The sequence below is a fragment of the Etheostoma cragini genome, chromosome 17 (genome assembly GCF_013103735.1).
Source record: "Etheostoma cragini isolate CJK2018 chromosome 17, CSU_Ecrag_1.0, whole genome shotgun sequence".
Taxonomy (NCBI): domain Eukaryota; kingdom Metazoa; phylum Chordata; class Actinopteri; order Perciformes; family Percidae; genus Etheostoma; species Etheostoma cragini.
Genome location: NC_048423.1, coordinates 11067625 through 11081146, shown reverse-complemented (window position 1 = coordinate 11081146; position 13522 = coordinate 11067625). Strand labels below are relative to the sequence as shown.

Below are 13522 nucleotides of genomic sequence, written 5' to 3'. Positions count from 1 at the left end.
TTAATAGGAGCATGTTAATATAACCGTACAATCAGAGAGGAAGGGATAGGGGCAAGGGGTAGGGAGGGGTGCGAGATGAAAGGTAGAGGGAGTGTAAGACCCTTACAGACAGACTGAGATTGAGAAGGAAGTATGAGGCAAGAGGACTAAGAGCAAATCAACGAGGTAAGGCGGATGAGAGCAAGTCTTGGAAAGAGACAGAAAGATGGAAGTGTGGAGGCGGGAAAGAGCAAGAGAAGCGAGGACATAACAACCACAGAAAATGTGTGTGTGTGTTTGCTTTATTGCAGTGGCCCCACCTACCCCTCCATCCTGTTAAGGAGGCACAGTCGTAAGGAGGAGGGGTAGGATGCCCTCCCTCAGCCACTGACACACACACACACACACACACACACATACACACATATACACTCTCTCTCTCTCTCTCTCTCTCTCTCTCTCTCTGGCTCATACACATACTCTACTCCGTGAGGAAGCAGTCGCTAAAGAGCTCTGGATAGACCATGTAAGGTTCTGCAGGTGTCCCACCCTTCTCTCATCACATAGATGCTTTAAAAGGTACTATTTCCATTTGTTTCTTTCTCCTTTCTGCCATGTATCTCAATTGTTTCGATGTTTTTTTTAGTTTGCTGTTTCTCCTTTGCTCAAAGATTTCCTTATTCATTATTGAGATTGAGTAATCTGTAAACCTTGCATGTGTGTTTGTGTGGGACTGAATGCATGCTTGCAAGGTTGTTTACAAGCTCTACTGTAGCCATACTGTAGCCTGACAACTTTAGTAGAGTAGATGCTATTAGCTACATGTGTTTCAGCTCAATTGTATTTGATCATCAAGTACTGTAATGCCTTTTTCAAAACAAATTGTATGGGGGTCATGGCTTTGGCTGCTTGTTGGATTATTTAGCCTTGAAATATATTATTTTTTCATTCCTGCTCAACTCTTAAGGGTGGAGAGAGACAAAGCGCATTACGAATGCTCTGTCTACACTCTCTATATGCGTGTTCATGATGTTTGGGTAGAGGCGTTTAGTTAAATCAAGTCTAGTAGAAATACATACCAGCATTTTGTTGCTGGTATGTACATACCAGCAAAGTGTTGCAGATTTATGTGTGATAGTGATGATGGTGAGTGTAAAAGAGTTGGAGATCTGACTTTTAAGTAATGGCTGTCACATTGCACAAAATCTGTTACAGTAACACAATTAAAAAATATAAGTTGAGTTGTGGCCAAGCTGCGTATTGTTCATCTTTTTATCATAAAAAGTAGATTTGTGTTTTCAAAACTTAATTAGTGAAAGGCAAACCAGATTATTTGCTTTGTTAGAGAGAAATAAGGGAGATGGCAGCAAAAATGGCTAATAATCCCATAATGTGGAGTGAGTGAGTGCAGGAGGGAGGGAGGGAGCGAATGAATGAAGGAGGGAGGGAGAGCACATGTCTTGCATGTAACGTGCTGTATTGGCGGACACCCAATACACTTCTCTTCTGCTGATACTACAGATAGAGGTACAGGAGCAGCACTCCTCTTAATATAACAATACAACTATTTACTATAGATATTTTGTTTCTGTGTACTAATAATCTTACATTTTAAAATTTTTTTAATTCTATATTCATACCTTCCATTTTATCTGACATATTTACAGGCATGACTAAGCTAAAATGCTTGCATTACTTTGGTTTGTCTAGAATTTCTTAAATTAATAATAAGACATTTGGCTCACTTTCCTGCCTTTTGTGTGTTTGATAATGACCGTACATTTTGTAAATGATCATATTTTTAACAATGTTTAAGTTTTTAGGACAGCGGTACTCTTATTGTCTATCAGTAGTTTTACATTTTTTTCTCAGGCGATTACATCCCTGTTTGGAAATCAAATTGGTGGCCATTTGTTCAAACAGACCCGACAAACAACCTCCAAATCCATCCTGCAAATCTGTTACTTCCAAATATCTCCCCCCATCCCGGTCTTCTGCTCATTCTTTAGTTTAAAGCAGGGTTCTCCCCCCCTTTTAGGCTTGTATTGACCTGTTAATAGTATTATCCACAGAGCGTGTGGCAGGGCCAGAGTCACATCCCTCTAGGATTTGGACGGTCAGCCCTCTGGCCACAGTTTGGTCAGAGAGCGACCAATAGGACCTGAGCTGTGGTCATTCTTCAATCTAGCTCCTTTCACATCAGAGGTCACACGAGTCAAAGGGTAATAAATTTAATCCCTCGAGGGATAAGAAGTCAGAGGTCACAAACAAGGATATAGGGAGAAGGTTTGCATCATCAATCAGTGGCACTCCTGGTTATATTTGCGCATATCGGTGACACATGCGCCCTTCTGCCAATCTCATTTGCATGGCTTGCCAAACACAAAGGGTAACCATCATGATTGTATACATGTGAACAAACATAACATTGCTATGGTGAAGAGACTGGGTAATGTTGGTTTTTGTTATACAAAATTATATTTCATTGTATAAATTGAGCAAACACATATCCTGAAAACGTTCTGATTAATGTTGGTAATGTCATCCACTTTATTTAATGGCAATGCTGATAAGTCAATTTTCCCCAAAATGCCTGTAAAAAAGAAAACCTATACTCTTTGCAGGAATCAGATATTCTGTTACCTTTTTTTATCAATGCCTTAAATGTTTGTTAATGCTAAAAAACAATGATTTGATAGATGAATTGTTTTAATAAAACTCGATTGAACCACTAATGTACCAATTTATCCAATACTTAGACTGGTCATCTGTTTTATGTGTGGTTGTTGCTCGTGCAAGCTACACCCTTAATACCATGCTGCATTAAATGGGAACTGCTGAAAACAATGACTACATCAATACTTTGATAGGTTTTTCTTGATAGGGAAAAATAGTAGTTGTTGTTTGTGATGGCTTTATGTGAATGATCATAGGTTTATTTGTAGGGGTGTGGCCTTTTTAGTGCATTGGCACAATTTTGTGCCAATGTACATTGTCTAGGCCTCACAGGTGTCTTAAAATACATGTAATTATTCAGCCCTTAAAGGCGATGTTATTAAAATAAGGTCACACAATGATAGCGTGACGTTTTCTTAAATTCTACAACTGATGAGAAAGTGCATCTGAAATGGTGCTATGCTGATGTTTCAGCATCTCTCAGAGGTCTCCTCTCCCTGGCTGATGTTAGCGATGTGTCAGCATTAGGCTAGGCCTGCCTGCTAGGCTGCTGGGGCCATGGTGGCGATCAGCCCAGCCTGGCCAAAAGCCAGACCAGACATGTCTTGGCACCAGACAACAGAGACGTGACAGGATTAAGCATTGGGGGGAAAATATGCTCATACAGTATGCAGTATTGGGGATCCATATTACCAATAGAGTACAACAATATGTATGTTACGCACATTCCTGAAGGATTAAAAAAATTAAAGATTGTTGTTGCCTGTTTTTTTTTCTTCTTTTTGATTCAACAGTGTACCGTGACGGGAGAAAGAAACGATGAGAGGGAGCAGGGGATGAAAGAAGACATTCGACAAAGATCCCAGGTCGGACTCCAAAGAAGGGTGTCGTGGTTAGGTTACATGGTATGTTCCTAATGTGTATTACTGGGTGGCTCCACATGCACATTACTGTACATATGTGGGTTGTGGTGCATATATGTTAAACTGAGCACACTATGGGATGTGTTCATGCCATTATGTGTGTGAATAAGAGAGATGTACATGTTGCTCAGTCAGCTATTGCACAGACAGAGACCATCAATCACAAATGCATGGTGAGCCGCATTGCTCTTTTCCTGGTCCCTCAAGTCCTTTCTCTGGGCTGGAATTACACAGCACTTTACCTGCAAAACAGCATTTTTTTTTTACATTGTCCTAACCCTGCACAATAACTCAAGCAACACATTAGTGCGGTGCCATGTCTTTTTATACTATGACCAAAGGTGAAATTTTATGGTGTAACTTGTAAATCAGCCCAATACACGCTGTTTCTATAAGGTTTGGATTCTCTAGTTGCAGCATAATGTGCAGAAGGATAAGTCTATAATATCCGTGGCTTTCACACTCTCTTAAAATAACAGTATGAGTACAACATATGTTATTAAAGGCCCTTCCCTTGCTACAACTACTGTAAGCCTTTTATTAGCCTCACAGCAATGCTTCTCCATGCCTGCTTGACACCTTGTTTCCCGGCATATACCCCATGTCAGTTGTTAAAAAGCTCTGCATGCGCCTCACCCACATTTGAACTGCTCGTTTCTTTTTGTCCTTATGTTTAACCAATTTGGTCAATAGGCACATTTTTCCTATGCCTTGTATTTCCCCTTATATTATTTTGTATTTATTGTTGCACACGTCAATAGATAACTCTAAATTTAACAACACATTTCATGAAACTTAGCAAGGACACTTTCAAATCAACTAAAGCTCTATGGTATGGGCAAAAGCCAGCTGTATTTGATGAATGAGGGTAAAGACCTTGGGCTTTGGATAAGACATGAGGGCCGGTACGCTGTGGGCTCTGTGCATTTTGCAATACTGACGACGGTTTTGGCGAGCGCGTGTGATAATCAGCAGGTGGGCTGGTTATTGTTGTGATAAGAGGAGGTGATCAATCATGCAGTCAAGGTCTTGTCGTTCAGACATAGTTTGATCAGCTGAAAGGTTCACTTCATATTTGTCCCCTGAACTGCAACAGTGACTAACTTACTGTGTGTTGAAAAAAAGCAAACCAAATACTTAGAGTTACATTTTTTCCATCTTTTAAAAACTTTTTAAAATAGTTGTAATATATTTTGACTCTTTTAATTCTATTATGGCCACTTCAAATGCATAGAGTAGTAGAAAATAAAAAGTGAAAAGTTCATTAAAGGAATTAAATGACAGTATTGTCAAGGTGGTAGAAGTTACTATTAATGCCAACTACAGGGGCACCCAGATAGCTCACTTGGTACAGCGGGCGCCCATAAATAGAGGTTTTCTTCTTGATGCAGCGAGTCTGGGTTTGACTCTGACCCGTCTACAGCTGTCCTGTCAATTAAACGCCTAAAATGTCCAAAAAATAATCTTTAACAAAAAAAAGACATCCTACAGATGTTTTTTTTCCCTGATAAAGGCAGAAAGAAACCTGCCCTCTAGAAGGGTCTAACTGAGGGGATGCGATGCCAGAGTTGTCAAGTAATGCTCTTTGTAAAGGTCACATATAACTGCTTGCTATGTTGTGATGCGGCCAATAAAACAGCCAATAACTGACCCTGTCAAACATGCACTAATTAGAATGCTTTGTCAAGGGTTTTATCCTCACAATTGAGAAAATGCCACTTAAAGAAATAAAAATAATCCTTCTGCCATTCATTAAATGTCTCGTTCATTAAACGAGGCTGCGAAACTGTGCACTTAAGTTATAACTTAACCAGGATCCCACAGTTGAGTAGTTTTTAAAAGACAGACTTTGATAAGCAAATTAAAGATTAGATATGAATGAATTTCCAACTGCTTGTGTTGGGGTCTGTAAGTTTAAAAGTAAACATCTCTGTAGCCCGAGGTGAGCCATGTGCTAACATTGTGAACGCCTTCATACAGTAATTCACCCACACGATCGTACAGTAGCACACATTAGAACTGTGGTGTTTTTCTTTCAGCTCAGAGAGGAGCAGAGAAGACCTCATCAGAGAAACCTTTTTTTGTGGTCTATTCTTAAACATGACAACAGTTTAGAAAGTGATACCTTCTGCAAATAGTGTAATCTCCAAGTGTTCCCTTTGCATTTATAAGGCAAGTTTATTATAAAGATGACTGCAATTTAATTGTGCATAATCACCTTTTTGTTCTGTGTATTTTGACCATTAAGAAATATTCATACCACTGAAACTGATTACCTTTAAGTTCTATCCAGGGAACTATTTCACAGATGTGGCCCATGTTTAAGAGCATAGGGGTGATATTCTTTTGGGGAGATGTTTGGAGTTGCCGTTCCATTGTTTCCTACTAAGCGTTGTATAAATGAGATGGTACTTTATGTAAGATTTGGTGATACTGTATTTAGGTAAGGAGAGAGGTTGGTAAGAAGGCGCAGCCTCATTCCGTGCCAGTACCGTCTGTTAAATCAAGGTGATGAACAGGGACCTTGAAATGACTAGAGGCCAATAACAGAATGCTTCCTGGGGAAAGGCCAGTCCTCCAGTGGGCCTAAATCGACTCCCCGCTCATTTAAATGAGACATAAATTCACATTTAAATGGCAGAAAATTGCTCGGGTGGCTGATACACTGGGGCATATGAAATTATAATTGTAGTCAATCGCGTGTATGTGTATATGTGTGTGTGTGTGTGTGTGTGTGTGTGTGTGGGGGTGATATAAGATTTTAGAGATGTGTGTAGGAATGATGTGTCCAATAACTAAGATGGGATGTAAATATGGTCAGGACAGTCAGTAGTCTGATTTGCTATCGGTCCATCTCATCTGAGACTGCAGTGCAGAGGCTAAATGGCAGCCAGTCCCACACCGAACAAATGGCAAATTAAAACTGGTCTCCACAGTACAATGGAGAAGTGTTTTGTATAAAATAAATTATCTAGTCCTAATGTAGTGGTTGGCTGCCAGCCAAATCTTACCCTTGTTGTATAGGTAAGAATAGTACAGCTGCAACTAATGAATATATAATATGTTATTGATTAATCTGCCACTTCATTTTTATTTTCTCGAATAATCCATTGGTCTGTAAAATGTCAAAAATATTTTCAAAACATTTAAAAATGTCCAATATATGTCATTAAATATCTGTCTGACCAACAGTCAAAAACCACAGTTAATCAGTTTACTGTGAAATAAAAACAAAACAGCGAATCCTCACATTGGAGAGGCTAAAGCCAGAGAATGTTTGGTGTTTTTGCTTAAAAAGTGACATTAACGATTATCAAGATAGTTGCTGATGAATTTTCTGTCCGCAAACTAATCAAATAATCAACCAGTCATTGCAGCTGTAAAAAATAAGTAATTTTGGTGTATAAACGCACATGATCACTGACAAAAACCATTGAAGGAAATTTGCTGCAAGACTAATCACTGAAATGTTAACATGTTCGCTTTAGTTTCATATAATACAAGTTCTATCTGTTTTTATCTGCTTTTTCTGTCCCTTATATTTGACAGAAATAGCTTTAACTGTAGCAGTTAATGCCTTTTACTCTGCCAATGACCTCGTTGCACCCTTGTTGTCCTCCTCCTACTATCCCTATTTCTCTCCCTTACTTTTTTCTTTCACCTCTAAAGTAGGGCTCCTCCAACGGAAAGGCTGGAACAAATACACATGTCACATCAGTTCATGAAGATCCCAATTGTTTTTGGCCAGTGTGCACTTCTGAGAGGTTGATGGGTTGCCTGTGTTTCTTAGCATGGCCTTGTATCCATGAACACAATTCATCTTATCAACGCATACATTGTACATCTGCATTTATCTGTATTTACTCTAACACACTTGTTTCTATCTGAATCTCACCACATGCCATTCAATCCAAACTGAACCATAAACAAACAGTACAATATGGCTCACCAGGAGGCCCCTAACAGGCCTGTTTTATAATTTGGGTTGCCATCCATTGTATCGGCCTCCTTTGATAAATTTACCTCCAACTGATACAATGTGTCAGTCTTTTTGTTATAGGAAGACAATTGCTTGTACAGCGAAGGTCCAGGGCCTTAATGAAGTGCTATAGCTACTGGGCACAGAGGTCATTTTTTTGCTCTAACATTAGGTGACAGCTAACGGAGCGGACAACACTGTGGAATGATGGAGACTAAAGTTCATTTGGTGATATCATTATTTCATTGTTCATTGCCGTATGGGGAAGTCAGTAAAGCGTAAAACAAAATTGTTTAAAACTGAATTTGAAATAGCCATTGATGAGTCACAGTGAGAGACTAACTGAAGAAAACAATGAGTTGTGGTTTGAATAGGTTGTCAGTGTCAGGCCAATGTGCAGCAGACCTTTCCATGCTCTGTCTTACCATAAAGCCATAAACGGTAAAATATTAAGTTTGAGTAGCATTATTTGCAAAAGGAAAACTTACAAAAAACACCTAACTTTCATAATTTGTTAAGAGGTTATTCGTAGTCCCATTAAAGCAAAGACACTATTCAGGGGTCCCCAGTATCAGCTTAGATTGACCATTTCTTCTCTCTTCTTTTCTCCCTCCCCTTTCAGTGCTCCGGCTGTTCTGCTCTTTATTTCCAGGTTTAACTGCAGGGCTAGTCAACACCAAAGGAAAGGGTAGGCAGAAAGAGATATACAACATAAGATAATTTAGTTGTTTTTTTAGGTCATAAAAACCTGTTAAATAAAAATACATCTAAAGTGACTTTTTTTCAAAGAAAGCTGTTTTGCAAGTTCTGAAAATCTAATTATTTGGATTACCAGCATAGCAATTGTTTGCAAACCCTTTAACCTGGGAGGTGAGATAATACCAAATCAGTAGAATACTATTATATTCCGCCTTAAAAGCAGCATTGCATGAATTTTATGGTTAAGTGTTGGGGGACAGGTTGGGGGGGCCTCATGGTGTTGGGACAGATGGCATTTAGCTCTAGCTGTGCCGAGCTCAGTGGGACCCGAAGCTTAAGAGGTTAGGCCTGTCAAAACCACTCTGTTCATTCACTGCCTAACAAAGTGTGGACTGTCAGCCTGTTCCGTTTAATAAACTTAAGATTTTTCTTTTGTCAACGCCTGAGCAACACTTTGCAACTCGATGACCTGAATATCCCAAAATGCATTGTGGCTCAATGGAAACGATGGCACCTCTGGCTAAAGATTTTCCAAAATGTGTGGACATACAGTATAACTGATATGGTCCGGTAAACGGAAAAAGGTGATAGTGTTTTGTTAATCAACACAATACGGTTGGGTCAAGAGGCTTTTTCAGCCACATGTGTGCGTGACCATAATGAATAGGTGGACATATTACATGTTTACATAAACAATTGTGTATTGTTAGAATCCTGCATGAAGTAAGTGGCTGTCTAAATAAAACTAAAGGATAAAAGGCCATTCAGTGTCTTATACTTTTGATACACCAGTGCAACAATTCTCATCATTAATAAGACAATGCCTTTTTTGTCATTTTGCCCTTATTTAAAGTTTACAGTGTAGATGTAGAAAAAAACATTCTACATGTTTTTTCCCAACAAACATTGGTAAAAGAAAGGGGGAGAACAAGGGACAAAGTTATTAGACTAGAATCAAACCAGAGTTGTTTTGGTTATATGGTCTTAGTTTCAAACCCTAGGCCACCAGGATGGCCCATATTCTGCATTTTTATGCCACACTTTGAATCAAGACCACATAAAATTTCATTCATCACACTTTACCACAAGAGGGAGACATACTGTAACCTGCGGCGTGGTTCTCAACCACACTGTACACTGGCCACAGGACTAAACTCCTAATCTGTACTAAAACTGCCTGAAACACAACAGATACATACAGTACACTTTTGTAGAATATCCTAACTGTCATGTCATTGTGCAGAATTACTGAGTAAATATGTTTAATTTCGACATCTCGTCCTTCCCTCTCTCCCCCATCTCTCAATTTGTTTTAGTGTTTGTTGGGGTCAAAGGCTGAAAGCTGGTGAGTGGTGACCTGGGTGAGAGGCTTCAGTGACATCTGACCTCTAACTGGGTGTGCGGCTGACCCTGGAGGATACAGCCCAACAATGGGAGGCACGTGCCTTGGCCTTGTCACCATGGTAACACAGGACATTTTGGAACGGTGAAGGGGGTGGGGGTGGGGGGGGTCAAAGCTGGGTCTTTATCCTGATCTGTGTTAACCGTCTGCTGCCAATTACTTTTATGTATATAAGAACGTACCCACCACAGCACAGCATGCATGTGTGCGTGCACGCGTGTGTGTGTGAGAGAGAGAGAGATGGGGCACGATTGAAGATAAATAGGGGCTGACTGAGTAATCTCTGCAGGCAACTGTGATGGTGCTTTAAATTCTCACAATCACCTGGAGAGATTCTGCAGTTTGTCTAATATTCCTTAAAAAAGTCCATAACACAAACCTTGTTTCCTCTCCATTCTTTGTATCCCAAACCAAAGAAATTATGACAAAGTCTTTGCCATTGCAATACATTACATTTTTCATTTAAGTGTGGTCTGCAACACGTTGGGAAACCTTACTGTTTACCAAACGTTCGCTCAAAAAACTGTAAACCTCTGTGAAATGGTGATTCAAGAGGATTTTAACGCTTTGAGGTAATGATCATTGCACAATAGAAGAGATGTTATTATTACACTTTTGATTAATCTTTTTATACCTCCCTATTACAGGTCAAAACGGTTGGTTGTTTAAAAAAAGAAAAAGGGGTAGGTTGCTTCTTTTCATTTCAACACCAACCGACCGTCAGAAACCACCTACCAAGAGCCTGGGACTGTCCGAGATTTCTTCCTAAATTGAGTTTTTCCTCGCCATTCTTGCTTGCTCTGGAGGGAACTACTAGAAATGTTGGGTCCTTGTGAATTATAGAGTATGGTCTAGACCTACTCTATCTGTAAAGTGTCTCGAAATAACTCTTGTTATGGATTGATACTATAAATACAATTAAATTGAATTGAGTTATTGAATTAAAGTCCTGAATAAAGGCCAACAGGTGCAGTCCACCTTGTTTCACACTTGATACTTTGACTCTTTGATGCTGTGCAAGCTGCCTGCTCATCACAGATCACCACCACCCTGATCACACAACACTCATGCCACCCCCAACAACACAGCAATACACCTACAATACTACTCTTCAAATTCCATGAAATGTAATATTTGACACATCTGCATTTTTTCTTCATTGCTACTACCAATTTTCTTGTCTCTAGCCTGAGTATTTTCCCCACTCTTACCACTCCTCCACCTCTGCTTTTCCTGTCTCATTCTCTTCTCCTTGTGTTCTGCTGTGCTTTGGTGAAATCTCAGCTGGCAACTGTGAGTCGTTCACTAGCTGCTCTCACAATGGCCTCTGGGATTATGCTAAACACAGCGCCTCGGCTGCTCTCCCCATCGACCGGCGTCAGCGACGCCCTTTGGAGCACACAGGAAAGAGATGGAGGGTTCTCAATGAAGATGTCACTGCAATTACACAAGCGCCTATCACAGGCACCCTCTCCGTCTACTCAACCTCCTCTCGCATGCCCCTTCCCCACTTTTAAAAAAATTATTTTCGACAGTCTTTTGAAGTGCAGCCTCATCTCTTGCAGCTCTTTCATAATGCATGCCCATTTGGAATTTGCATGAATTCACTTTCCAGATGCTTCTGCTGCCATCTTGACTTAAAGTGATGTGTACTGTACAGTATTGGCTATTGAATTATGGTAGCATGAAAAGAATAATAATAATAATGGCTTGTTTTTTAGGAGTTTTTTTTTTTTTGTATCACTCATCTCACTATTAAGAGATAATGCGAAAGGATCAAAATGTGCTGTGAACTATTCAGCTTTTGTTGCCCCTGCACTGATGCCAGGTTGAAGGAAGAGCTTTCTGATGGGGATGATACTGCATCAGGAACTGATTGGCTGATGCTCAATAGCCAACAGTACCTGATGCATTGCCTTCAGCATCGAAAGAAACGTCACAACTACTGGCTCTTTTAATACTCTGAAAAATGGATTTACATAGTTACAATAGTGGATCTGCCCCTGGAGTTAATTGTTGCTCTTAGGACTGTTAAGCAGTGGTTATGAACAGATTCTCAGCAATATACCTTACACACTTACCATGTGATTGCCCCAGAGCGCGTGTACGTGCATGTGTGTGTATATTAGTCACTATTGTGGGCTGGGGGATTAGCTAATAATGATCTAAGAGATGTTAATCGCAAAGCGGTAATTATGGTAAGCTACTGTTGAAATCTATCACTGTTGCATTTAAACGTGTGTTGGTGCAATTGGTGTATTATTTTACCGTGTTGTTCAGTCTAAATCGGCTGCATGGTTGTTGTTTTTAGGTCACATGTTTTTCTTGGAGGGTAACTTTTCTGAAGGAAGACTGTTCAAAGTGCACTTTTACACAGATGTTCAAATATACTGTATCAGAACAGTGCTTTTGTAACATCAATGGGAGAAGGATCATCTGCTTTGACTTTAAAAGCATTTCTGGAGATCCTTTCTCACACCTAGAGGTGCACCCAGTAGGGCGGGAGCTCGCCAGGGGAATGTTCTTTTATCTTCTCTTTTATCAGTCTTGTATAAAATCTTCTACTTATCTCAATAAACTGTTTCAAAATGGCTTTGATTAATCAAGCGCTTTATCTCAATGTCTCTGCCATTTTTGTGAATCTGTTCAATAGATTGCCAAATAAAAAAAACTTTTAAGTGAAGAGTGAAAGCTTTGTGCATTTTTTTTGGTTCATCCATGTTTGGACAAGTTATTTATATGCATATCTGTAGTTTATCTCTGTGCCATATTCAGGTTCATTCAGTCATCATGTCAGCAGACATGAATATCCGTACAGTGCAGGACCAGAACTCTGCTCTCAAATTACCAATTTTAATGTGTTTAACTCAGTTAGACTCTCACTGATTTCAAGTTAATTAATCACATTAAAGATTTGCATCTGGAAAGAAAAGAATAACATTTTAATTAGGAAATTTGTTTGAGTTTGACTCTGCATCTACAGAATATATTGCACCATGAGGAATCTATGTGCGATCCTCTTGTCACCCACAACCCACGAGGAAAGGTCAGAAGGTCAGCATTAAAGGAGGTGGTGCCAAATCTGTTCTATCCACTCATATCAGCAAACTGTTGGCACACACATGCATACACACGCACAAACACATAATCACTTGCTGTCTCTTCACCCATGGGAAACACAGAAAGCCATGCCAATTCCAGCAGATGTTCCTGAAGCCCAGGCTTCTTGTAAACACCATGAAATGTATTAGAGGCTAATGTAGAGGTTGCTGACAGAGGTCTTCAACACATGATTTGATTTAACACCTGCTGCACAAACATACTGTAGCTACATATATACCATTACACACACAGGCACTAAAGTCTATCACTGCATGACAGGGTCTGGATGTTCCAACCCCAACAGTTATGGGGGGGGTCATTCTTAAAATAACATACAGAACTGGTGAAGGCCTTTAAAATGTAAATGGGTTATGGCTCCAGTTTTTCAGATGTCTTCAAAAACTATTGAGAACATGCAAACAAATATCACTTCAAACTCCCTAATGTGGTAGTACACAGGTACAAGGAAAGACAGATTTTATTAAAGCTTTATTGAATACTCTATCATTTGTGTTATTACAGCAATAAATTATAGGTTCAGTGTTTACGGCATTAGATCCAAAGTTTACTTTGGTGTCTTAGAATGATGGGGGTATTGTTCTGTGCAACCATAAAACTAGTAATTATTACTAATTATTTCTGAGTTTAGGTTTCCATTGACAGCCGTTTCTTATGATGATCACCTTTTTATCACTAGTCATCAGTCTATAGAGGGAGCCACTGTAACCTGCTGATCGTTTACTGCTCCCCGGTGAGAGAGAA

The 13522-nt window shown here is 39.6% G+C and overlaps 1 long non-coding RNA gene across 1 annotated transcript; it reads left to right on the top strand.

Annotated features, from left to right (window-relative positions):
- The first annotated feature begins 454 nt into the window (after positions 1 to 454).
- On the top strand, positions 455 to 10447 carry LOC117960857. The gene is made up of 3 exons (XR_004660253.1): positions 455 to 558; positions 3450 to 3560; positions 9573 to 10447. It is a non-coding gene; the product is annotated as an uncharacterized LOC117960857 (long non-coding RNA).
- Positions 10448 to 13522: the final 3075 nt, after the last annotated feature.